Here is a 12450-nt window from a genome sequence, read left to right as displayed (position 1 = left end):
AGCCTGAAATCACTGTGTCCACACTGACCACAGCCTGAAATCACTCTGTGTTCACACTGACCACAGCCTGAAATCACTGTGTGTTCACACTGACCACAGCCTGAAATCACTGTATCCACACTGACCCCAGTCTGAAATCACTGTGTGTTCACACTGACCACAGCCTGAAATCACTGTGTGTTCACACTGACCCCAGTCTGAAATCACTCTGTGTCCACACTGACCCCAGTCTGAAATCACTCTGTGTTCACACTGACCCCAGTCTGAAATCACTGTATCCACACTGACCACAGCCTGAAATCACTGTATCCACACTGACCACAGTCTGAAATCACTGTGTGTTCACACTGACCCCAGTCTGAAATCACTGTGTGTCCACACTGACCCCAGTCTGAAATCACTGTGTGTTCACACTGACCACAGCCTGAAATCACTGTGTAGTCTTAACCCAAGATAGTTGCCACCGTTCACACTCTCTCAGTCAGCCTCACCCGAAAACGATCTCAGGGTATCTGCTATCCCCGGGGGGGGGGGGGGGGGGGGGGGGGACAGACTGATTGTAAGTGAGGCTGCCTTTGAGATACCGTAGCAGTACAACCATTGCTAACTTAGTCCACAGAAGAACGGAAACGTGTAAGTGGAGCAGGTCGATCAAGGCGGAGTGCTGAGGAGCTATACACACTACAGCAAAGCATCTGATCCTCACTATCCTCAAGGACGAGCGTGGATTTAAGCTGCTCGTGTTTCCCAAATCTTCAGCCTTCGATTCCCGATCGTGCACCCAGCAGTTGCAGCTCTTGGTGGGCACCTTACTCTCCTCTTCTCCACCCAGGGTTAACCTCACCGCTGCCGGTCCATGCTGAGACTCGGATCAATAAGGAACTCTTCCCCATCCAGCCACACGGGTTTTTTTTTATTAAGGTTGGTGCTTAACGTTTCTTGAGTCTCAAGTGTTTTATGAAAATATCACGTTAAAGCGAGGAGCTTATTTTTTTTCCAAATCCCTTCACCAAAACTACCAGTGAGTGGATCAGCGGTGATGCAAGAGGTGAGGAGGTGGGTATTGGCTGCCACGATTTCTGTTCCATTTAGTGATAATGCAAGACAGTAAATGCTGTCGCTTTGCACAGTGCACAAGTGCACAGTGTGTGGTGTTGAGAGTGATCTCAGGGTAACTTCGCCTTAACTAAAGACGGCAGGTAGAGAGTTTGTGCCTGTGGTTTGCTTTTTGTTGCGGACTTTCAGGTGAAACACGTTGCTGGGGGTTGTGAGGGTGAAACCTGGAGGAGCAGTGCTATAATGGTGCACAGTGCCACCCTACTCACAGCTCACACACAGCCACCACTGACCTCAAGTCAGCACCCAACATGTTTAAACCGATCAGTCTGTGTTATTGGTTAGTAATAGGTGGAGCGGGTTTAAGATGCTCTTAGTTTTTTTTTCACTTCCAGACAATTTGTCAAAGATGCCTCATTAGCATTCTGTTAAAAAAGGATTTTTTTAAAAATTTAATTTAATTTAACGGTGCAAAAAAAAAACCGACTCGTTATTGCGATAGAAATTCCTTTTTAAGATGATTTTCCTTCAGTGCAACTCTGGGTGTTCGTTTTCCACTAACACGTTCGACACTCCCTTCAGCGAGTTAACCCTTTCGGGGCGAAAACGCAGGTCTTGAGATACGGTTAGATCTGAGAAATAAGTTGGTTAATAGTGTTTCCTGCTCCCAGCGCCTGCTCCTACCCGGTCTTTTACGAGTGAACATAATAATGAGGAAGAAACAAAAGAAACTCACACACACACACAATGTTCATTAAATCTGCCCCCCCCCCCACCCCAAAATGTCCAGGGAAAGCCATGCATTCAGAAACAATAACTGATGTTATGTTGTGTTCTACCTGGACTTCACTGGTTACTTCTGAGCAAACACCATTTGTAAAGCCTCACCAATTGCCTATAAATAGTCTCTTAATAGCCGTATAGTCTCCAATTTAAACAACGCATCTTTTCAGGAGATAAAGCTCCCAGATGCATTTCATTTCCGAGAGATCAGATGTGATCAAAGGGATGGTTTTTTGTGAAAAGACGTGGCATTGGTGGTGTTTTTTTTTAAAAAAATGAGCAGGCTTTTATCTGGTGAGGCGATGTCCTTTTAAAGGGTTAAAGGTGGTCGTGAGAGCCTTTTCTTCAATTGGCTCTTTGTAATTCATCAGAGATTCAAATGTCTTTTTTTTTCTTCTCTCTCTTTTTTTGGGGCGATCCAACCCCAAAGCCTCGAGGGCTCCTCCTCTAAACAGTGCTGACGGTGTAATGATAGGTGTCAAATCCCGCATTTGAACTTGCAGCGATTTAGGGTTTTGCTTCTTTCCCCCCCACCCCCTCCCTCCCTCCTCCCTCCTCCCTCTCTCTCTCTCTCCGGCTGAGAGCAGGTACCACTTGCCCAGGATCAGAGCCTCTGTACCGGCAGCGAGTCCTGAGAGAGCCACCGGGGAAGTGCACAGCTCCCACTTCGCATCCCCTTCATCCAAGACCAGCAACTTCCCATCTGCTAAGACTTCAGTGAGACCCAGAAGAGGGATTTTTTTTTTTTTTTTTTTTTGGTGGGAGGGGGTGCACCAGGAACTATAACGTACCCTTTGAAGGATTTCGCTTGTGTATTCTGGTCACAACGAGGTAACAAAAAAAGTTTTTTTCTTTTTTTGGCAAGAATTGAGAGTTATTATTTTCTGATTAAAAAACGTATATTTTTTGTTCAACTGGTGTGATCTGTACCTAATATATTAACAGGTGAGATTGATGTAAAAATCATTGCAAAGGTTGTGGGTGTTTTTTTTTTGTGTTTGTGAAAAAAATTGTCCCAAAGAGATATATTTGAATAAGAGGGAGGGAGGGAGGGTTGAAGGAATGAAATGGTGTATATCAGACAAGCACACGAGGAAAAGGGGTAAAACCTTAGAACAGAACTGGCGAAGGGAAGGAAGAGATGGCACAAGGATAGAGAGGAAAATACTTCTAACATAAAAGTTAAGAGAACGAGTGAGGAAAGGGTTGAGTGGTGTGTGTGTGTTGTGTGTGTTGTGGGTGGTGGTGGGGGGGGGGTGGGTGGGGGGTGAGGGTTAGAGTTGGGGGTCGATTGGGGTTTAGAGTAGAGGGGTGCAATAGCACAGAAACTGTCTGTGAAAGGAGGGAATGTGAAATGTGAATGTGAAAATCGAAAGGTAGAGGAATGAAATCCTCTTTTAAAAAAAAACCGATGGATAAAAAAAGGCAAAAAGCTGATAAAAGTTTTATTAAAAAAGTTTTAAACGTCGCCCTGTGATTCAATCTGCGGTTTTGAGGTGTTGGGAAGGCGGGGACAGTGCCTGGAGAGCGCTCTGCTCTGCTCTCTGCTCTCTGCTCTGGGTCACTTGGGAAGAGTTGGGAATGCAAATGGGAAAGTGATGGATGCGGGGAGCAGGGGGTGGGGGTGGGGGTGGGGGTGTGGGGGGGGGTCTCTGTTGCAAACGGCTGCCCAGGGCCGGGACGGGCGATTTCACCCCCAAAAAACGAGAGCTTTCCATTTCCTGGTGCATTGCTTAAAACTGTGGCAACAGCTGAGAGAGCCACAGAGAACACAGCAGTGTTGGGGGCAACACACGCGCCTTTTTTCTCGGGTTTTAACACTGAAATCAGCGATCAAACCCGTGAATGGCGCGGGGTTTGGTCGGTCGGTGTCCCGACTCGCGACACAGATCGCCAAGTAAATGATGTGAATGCAAATGGGCTTTAAGCGAATCAATTTTGGGGCAATTCGCACAGCGGTTTTTTTTTTGGGGGGGGGGGGGGTGGGGTGGGGACGGGGAGGGGGGGGGGGGAGGGGGGGGGGGGGGACAAAAGGCTGGAGGGCGGATCCGGTTGGGTTTTTCACCCCTTACATTGCTGTCCCCTTCTCCCACATCATTACATCGCGATTACAGTGGGGGCACCACCGAGGGTTCGTGATCCACTCAATAAAACCCTATTCAGCAAATTATCTTACAGAGCCTTCCGGGTAAACTTTGAAGGCGAAATTAAACGGGATCAAAGTGTGTTGCGTCCCACGCCGATGCCCAACTGAAGATTACAGGTAGATGAACCCCCCCCCACCCCCACACCCCCCCACCCCCACCCCAAATCTCGGGTGTTGGGTCTGGGATTAGGTATTAATAATAATTAATAACAATCGCATGATTCGGAAATGTTGCATTGGACTCCAGATGTTGCTGTATTCAGGGTGTGAGGTGAGGGCTGCACTGGCTGAGATGCTTTGGGTCTGTGTGTGTGTGTGTGTGTGTGTATAACGTTTGATGGTCTTTGCTGTCACACACACACACACACAGCCCTGAGGAGAGCCACCGGCCACAGTGGGGGGTGCAATCCCCCCGTTGAAACGCCGATCAGCATTAAAAAGAGTGCGAGACGCTGGTGGTGTCCCTCGGATCAGTGAGGGTCCGACACCCCCCCCCCCAAAAAAAAAAACTTGCGTTTATTTGTCCCAACTTTGTAGACTGCAAATCTCTTGAGGGTCCCTCCAGCGAAGGTTTGCCCATCAGTGCCATTCACTGAGCCGGGGCTGGAGTGACATGAGTGCAGGGAGCTGTGGGGATGACTGACGGGATGATTGCCTTTTAATAACTAACTCTGCACAGGAGGCTGTCTATAGGAATTCTTGCTAAACGCTGTGTTTATAAGGGGGCGTGTGGCGCCCCCACATGGCCATTCTGTGGAACGCATCACTGCTCATTAAATTCCATTAAATCTCATTTCACTGCCCCCATCTGCAGAAATATACACGAGGGACTGAGATGTAAGGGCTGGTTTGCAGTTTTTAACACATAAAATTATATTGACATTTTCTTACACACGGGTTAGGAATCTGACCATGATCACCTATATATATATATATATATGCTGTCTTGCCACCTCACGTCTCACGTTTTGCTTTCACTGTACTTAAATAATTACAGCTTTTACCTTGTGAAATTGACTTTGGTCGCTTTAAGGTGGAAGATTTTAATCTTTAAATGCCAAGGATCGCCCAAAATGTTAACCACAAGACTGAATCCAAACATTTGATCCAGTGTGTGTTGTAATGTGTTGGGTGTAGTTTCCGCTGTTAGCCCAGATTGTAAACAGTTGCTTTTTATGCTGGTTTTGTTGTCGTTGCTGGGACTGGGTGGGGGAGGGAGGGGGTGCAAACTGAATGTCCCTATTATTTATTGCATATTATGTGTCTAATCCAACTGCATTTTTATTTGCCTAATCTAAAGATGCAGCAAAAAAACCCAATTGAATTAAGATGGTTTTCAACCGGAATTTTTAACTCTTTCTGAACCCCCCATTAACTTCCACGAAGTTCAGGCGGTGTTAAATGCCAACTCCCCCCCACCCCCACACCCCCACCCCAAGCCAACCTCCAATATACAAGCACTGACAGCAAATGTCCCAGGTACTTTCCTCCAAAAGAGTGGAGGAGAGCAAGGTTTTTTTTTCCTGAAGTGGCAGCTCTCCAGGCAATAAGCCACTTGCCAACTGCTAACATTTCAATCATGTGTCTCTTTCAGTTCTTTTTAAAATCCGATTGGCAACGCCAGACGCTTGAAGAGGTTAGCTGTGCAACCAAGGGATCATCCCAGAAGAAGGAAACCCAGACCAGGACAGGCGTGTAATCGCCTTGTCGGTAGGGACCGAGGAAGAAAGGAGTTCGGAATCCTAACATTGGTTTCGGATCTGGTTACAGGTAAGTGATTACAGATTTCACCACAACAAAACACAGCTGTCTGTCTTCCCTAGAGTATCTGTAACTCTTTCAGCTCAAAATAAATAAATAACATTGCTGTATCTCATTCGAAGATTGTTCTTTCATTAGCATTTATAATCCCATGTTGTAAATGTAGCTTGGACAAAGGTTGGAAGCTGTGCATGATGTGCCATACTTGCTGGTGGGATATGGTAAATAATAATAATAGACGTCTCAAAAGCGCTTCACAAAATATACTGTAAAGTGAATTGACTGTATATTTGTGGGCGAAATGTGGCAGCCAATTGCACACAGCAGTGTCCCACGAACAGTCGTGGATTGAAATGACCAATTTATTATTAATAGTGAGGCAGAATGTGTGGGTGGTACTAATGCTGAGTTTCTATAAGATGCTGTAGGGGAGGGGTGGAAAATCGCAAGGGTGGTACATATCAATGCTCAATTCAATCTGTTTTACCTGCTGCTCAGATGCCTTTCAGCCACTTTTTTTTTGAGGCGTCAGGAAAACGTGATAATTATTTTTGATCATGGGCACCCAAGGGGACTGAGAAAAACTTGAGGGTAGGGAGGGGAAAGATAACCAAAAGCATGGTCAAAAGAGGCATGTCTGGAGTTGTGCCTCGATAGAGGGGAGATGCATTTGATGCCAGTTGTATTTTTATTGAGTTAAGCTGTTATCCTGGGAACCAGCTTTCAAATTCATAAACTCTGCAGCAGGTAACTCCAATGGCATTTAGCAGTAGCTTTGGGCCCATCCATTGTATTGAAGTGTCAACCCTGTGGCTTGTGAATAGTTAAAAGAGTTGTCTTGATTGTAGTTGGTATTATACAACGTCCTTCACATAGTATAGTGTCTCAAAGTCCAATGATTATTATCATTGGTGATAATTACTTCCATCAGACTTGCTTGCTACCTTCACTCACGACTTCAGATAAAGAAAAGGGAAAAAATGTGGACTGAGAAATTGCAAGAAGAGAGAGAACAAAGAGGGAATGAAGCCCACATGTGGAGGAAAGGATCACTTATGAGATACATTCCATGTGATTTGTCCAGAAATGTCAAAATGGTGCCAGAATATGGAAGCAGTATTCAAACATTGGATGGATATGGGCTTTGCAAGGGAGTTGAGAGTTGTTGTGGGGTAAAATAATTGTTTGGCACAAAACAGGAAACCAATTTTATTGGCTGCTTTAGTGTTGGAGAAGATGGGAAGATTCCATTTGAGATCAGGGGTTATGGTGACTCAACAATAATAAGTGAAGACAGATTAAGCTTAGACAGAGCCATTGGAGGGATGAGGGATCAGATGTTGGTTAGATATGTGGGAGACATGAACAAAATGTAAAACATTGGAAGAAAGAAGTTCATCATTGGCCCATTAAAGGGGTTATATATTATTGTATTATTTATAGTATAACAGATGGGCTGGAGCATGTTATAAGGCAGTAAAGCATTCAGGTTCTTAGATTCTGCCATAAAATATACATTGTGACCCTAAAACTACTCAGCATTTTGTATGATATTTACAGTTGCAGTTCATATTGTAGTGAACTTTCAATGAAACGTTTTGGTTGTTGGAAACAAGAATTGTGGTAGAAAACAATATTTTTGCAGCAAAACCACATGACCAAACAGATGAGCAAGATAAGTTGGTGATATTGCATTGTCTGATTTGAATGGAAGTGCTGTTGTACAATATGATTTAAGATGCAGAGAGATTAGCAAGATTTATTTAATCACTGCATGTCATTGGCGAGCAACACATTCAGTACTTGCAATATTACTGGAGCGTTGAAGAATTATACAGAGAGAGAGAGATGAAGAGATGAAGACCCGGAAGTGCTGACTGGCAGCCATTTTATAATACAGCCCATTATAAAGCAGAGTCTAATTTTATTGACTCATGCAACTGTGCTTTGAAGAGGTACAGTTGTAAGTGCCTTCCTGTTATTAGAATTGTCCACTTCACCCTTCGTACATAGTGTTTTATATATTGTAAGACAGTTATTAAAACCTATTTCATTGCCAATCATATATTTTCTCTTATCATTCTATGACTACTGTAGTAATTTTAGTTGCTGATCATAGTATAATCTGAGGATACAAGGGTAGCAGATGATCTCAGTGCAGTGGATGATCCTAGCATCTTATACCTTCCCCTGGTGGTGATAAATTTGTCATATTTTCCACATTGTTCACATCCATTGAATTCAACAGTTGCCAATTCCATTTCCTCAAACTCTAGCAGAAAGCATAGATCTTAAGGCTTACTGCAATGAATTCAAGCCGCAAAAATCCCTGGCTAGTTTTTATAGTTACTCAGAGTTTCTGAATCACTGAAGATATTGTAATTTATAGCACACGTAGTCTGAGGACAGACTATTTCTCTGGAATTACTTCCTTATCCTTTCACGATGGCACGTGTTACACAAATGCATTATTTGATCTTGCTCTCTCTATGCTATTTTCTTTTCAGGTCAGTGTCTCAGGGTGAAATATGTTATTATATTATTGTATATTATATGTTATCACATGGAACATGTAACATCACATTTCTTTTATGACTTGGATTGTTTTCTCACTTTCTTTCTTTATACTTAGTATTTAATAGCTGTTTATCTTTCCTTCTCTGTCCTTAGCAGCGTACTGTAGTCGATCTGATGTTTCTCCCAGGTCGGCAACCTCAGCCTCAGAGGACCTGAGTCTTCAATATGTTTTCCACTGTGTCCTATTCCTGTGCTAAACATTACCCATTCTGTAAAGAAATAATTGGAACACCAACAATGCAATGTTGAATTGAACTGAATCATTTGCTATATTTTCCAGTGATCACAGCCAGAACAGCAGCAGTGACACCACAATTGGCCCAAGTGTCTTTCAGTCCCTAGGATAGGGAAGGAAAAAATAACAGCAGGTTTCTATGTTGGATTACTAGTCAGTGACCTTTGATGAAAATTTGTGCATGTATGGAAATTGGGCATCTGTTGTGATGCCCCTTTGTGTGCTATAAATCATATTATAAATTACAAATCGACTGGCAGCATTCACTGTCTCAGCTCACACACAAAGAATGGCCACTTGGGGTGAGGTAGCAGGTTATGGCTGGTACCTATAAACCAGCATGAGTCAATGTCAGAGGGGAGAAAGCTGGGAAGGAGGAAACAAGGTTCCGTTTTATCACATGGCTTATTTTTTGCTTGGTGACTGAGCAAATATTACACAGAACATTACAGCATAGAAAAAGGCTGTTCGACCTAGGTAGACCATGCTAGGAATACATCATCTTTACATGAAAGGCATTTTGTTTATCAGGGTAAGTAAAGGAGTGATGTAATTTACCTTAACCACTAGCATGGCTCAGTGGAGTTTGCGTCAGCTGGTACACATTTCTCTTGCAGGCATCTGGATAGTTAGTGCACTCATTTGTCAGTTGTGCCTTCATGTTTTGAGAAACACATCAGAGATGGGTCTGCTCATATCTAAGACATAACTGTCCTCCCAGTGGAAGGTAATCGGCATTTCCTTGGAGTTGAATTGGCTCCAAGGTGATAGGCCTGGCAACGGAATATTGAAATTGAGTTAATACTCTGGTGCTTGGTGGTTCTGGTTCCTGAGCTGAGACTGGTGGGTTCGCAGTACTCCCAAGGCACTGCTGATACCAGACCAGCCTGTCTGACTCCTCACTAGGGCTTGGAGGGGCAGACCAGTCACGGGAGCAACAACTTGGATTTATATAGTGCCCTCCACGCCAGATGGCGTCTCAGAGCACTTTACAGTAACGGATCCCGGGGCCGAGCTAGGCGGAGGGGAAGGAAGATGACAAAAGGCGCGGCCTAAAAGAAAGGTCTTCAGCCGAGACCTGAAAATAGGAAGAGAGGGGGAGAGGCGAAGGGATTGACGAAGGGAGTTCCTCGGGGCGTAGTGGCTGAAGGCACGGCCGCCGATGGTAGAGCGGAGGACTCGGGGGACAAGGAGGACACTGTTGTGAGGAGAGAGGAGGTCAGAGAGGTAGGGGGGGTGCAGAGGACTGGAGGGATTTGAAGACAAGAGTGAGGATCTGAGCAGAGATTCTTCCCATTCAACCATTAACCCTGCAAGCCAAATCCCCTAAAGGATAGGGTGGTATTAGCTGGACAAGCAGCAGGAACCTGCCAGATAGTGCTTTCAATGGCAAGCCACAAGGTTTTAGCTGATTAAACTCCAGCAGTATCCCAACGCACACTCCGTAGTCCCCAAACCTTGGCTCTTGCCAACCTGAGCCTAATACTGGAATAAGATAAAGTAGGTTGTGTCCTTCTGGGGAGAGAGTGCACATTCCATTCCAAACATGGAAATTTCAATGTGAAGGAGGCATGCGAGGAACTCTCGATCTAACGGAAATCCATCACCACTTAAGCATGATGATGGAATGCCCCATGTGTCAATCACCCGGCTGACCAAAAGAATGAGATAACCAGACCTATTCTTTTGGCTTTTAACTGACTGAGCAATTTACCTGCAAACCAATCATTTGACTAAACTAACTTTAACATATATCCTATCCTTTGAGTTACATTAAGACTTCTGTCTATTTTCAAGCCATCAGTGTTCTGTCCAATGTCTAATGTGATCATTTTTAATGATTTCTCAAATCACTTAATTTTTTTTACACTTAAGACAATGTATTCATGCTTTTTTCCACTTGAATGTGTCACCATGTATATATTCATTTTATCAATTGTAAAGCCACATAACAAGGTTTGTGGATTTTACCCTGGGCTAAGGAGCTGTAACTGTATTGAAGAGTCCATGTAACAGTCAGAGGGAATCTCATTAACTATTTTTTTATTGGATTATTTCTTTTTGTCTCTCAAAAAGAAAGCAAAATTGGAAATTTCCAATGACCTGTAGTTATTTCTCAATACTGACAACTCAATTTCTTGACACTAAATGTATTAAAGATCACAGCATATCTTCTGCCAACTCACATTGTTCTCTTACTGTAGGAAATTGACCCTTTTAAAAAACAAATAACCCCAACTCTTCTGTCTGCTGCTGGAAAGGTGTGTACGTGAATGTACGTTGAATGAGGGTAAGATTAGGCACTGACATGCACCTTCACAGTAAATAGCCATTACATTTGCTGTAGAGTTTGATGCATGAAAATGCTCCACCAGCATGTTATTCCACCACACCAATCACCCACATCAATATTGATTCTATGATCACCCACATCAGTATCACCCCTTTACACCCAGAGCAACACTCCACTTCAAAGCAAGAACAACACAAACATCCTGTGTAAGCATCAACACTAGCAAACTACATTTTATACCAACATGCAACACTAATACACTACACTGCCAAGGACACACTTCACTAACACACTTCATTACACCAACACTAATTGCCTCCACCAATGTCCTCGACAAACACCAATCTGTCCCAACAAGACCAAATTTATACAATTTCCCTAGAAGTTTCTAACACTCAAGAGCTTGAAATTGAGCATGGTCATAGTCTTAAGACCATTATATTAATGCAGTGAGATTGATTCCCCAGTATTACAAAGATGAGTTGTGATGGATGAATGGATGTTAGGATTCTTCAGCCTTGAAAAGTGCAAACTTAGAGAGGACATTGCATAAGATGCTTAATAGGATAGAAAAAGGAAACATAAAACAATATTTTTAGATGTGCCAAGACAGTAGGAGAAAAATACATGTTTAGCATTCTGAAGGACAGGTTTAAGTCAGACCAGGAAATATTTCTTTACCCACTTGGTGTAGATTACTTAGGAGGGTAAAGTGTAGTTGAGGCCACATGACTGAATTCATTTAAGGAACAGCTTTTGTCAGCAAATTGAAGAAGAAATGTAACTGTTTGGTGAAGAATTCAGTTGATGGGAATGAAAGAGATTAGCATTTTTTCTGTGGTTCGATGAAATGCATTGATCATTTCCAGTGATGTGGATCCAGTAATCAATACACATGTCCACCAATGTGTATTGGCATTCATAGTGCTGAAATGATAGTAAGGTTAGTATTCTGAAACAATGAGATCAAATTAGCTGATAGGCTTTCTTCATTCTCACTTGTGAAGAATCGTTTTTTACACATGTGAAAGACTCTGTAATGGAAGCAAATCTTTCCTACTGTGATTATATTGTTCGCTCTTTCAGACGCATATAGTAGATATGTACCATGTTGTGTTACATAGTGCAGTGTTTTAGAGCTTGGCAATAATTTGAACTATCGTACTGCCCTAAGGAGTACGAATCGTAAACATTTCAAAAACACTGTATCAACAGCCATTTAAGTACCACTGAAGCAACAGAAGGTTTATATATTTATTGCAGTTATTTTTTATTGCAGTTATGTTTGTGCTACTGATAATCTCCCATCACAGGGTATGATAACAACTGCAAATGAGAGTGGGAATGACAGCTGACTGAAGTTAGTAATCACTTAGTCCTCTGCATCATGTGAAGTGCTCCAGACTGCCTTTCACATCCCAGCCATATAATAAATAAGACATGCTGCTATTGTGTCCAAGTCTTTCACACGTGTAAAAGAGCATCATAATTCATGAGTGCCTGTTGCGTGCGTGACTTTCGAGCCTTTCACACTCGGGAATGAACTCACACAACACTGTCAATGGCATGGTATCACAAATAAACTTTCCATTATATCTT

At 43.2% G+C, this 12450-nt stretch overlaps 1 protein-coding gene across 1 annotated transcript in view; it reads left to right on the top strand.

Moving 5' to 3' along the window:
- Nucleotides 1-2602: 2602 nt before the first annotated feature.
- The window catches only part of LOC103182711 (versican core protein), a 76092-nt gene continuing 66244 nt past the window's right edge, over nucleotides 2603-12450 (top strand). Inside the window, exons 1-2 of the mRNA XM_042331657.1 lie at nucleotides 2603-2670; nucleotides 5580-5755. The gene's annotated coding sequence lies outside the window, so the exon portion shown is untranslated. The remainder of the gene's footprint in view (nucleotides 2671-5579; nucleotides 5756-12450) is intronic.

This window comes from Callorhinchus milii, unplaced genomic scaffold, assembly GCF_018977255.1.
Source record: "Callorhinchus milii isolate IMCB2004 unplaced genomic scaffold, IMCB_Cmil_1.0 Scaffold1, whole genome shotgun sequence".
NCBI lineage: Eukaryota > Metazoa > Chordata > Chondrichthyes > Chimaeriformes > Callorhinchidae > Callorhinchus > Callorhinchus milii.
Note: the sequence above shows the minus strand (reverse complement) of the source record. Positions and strands in the feature narration are given on the sequence as shown.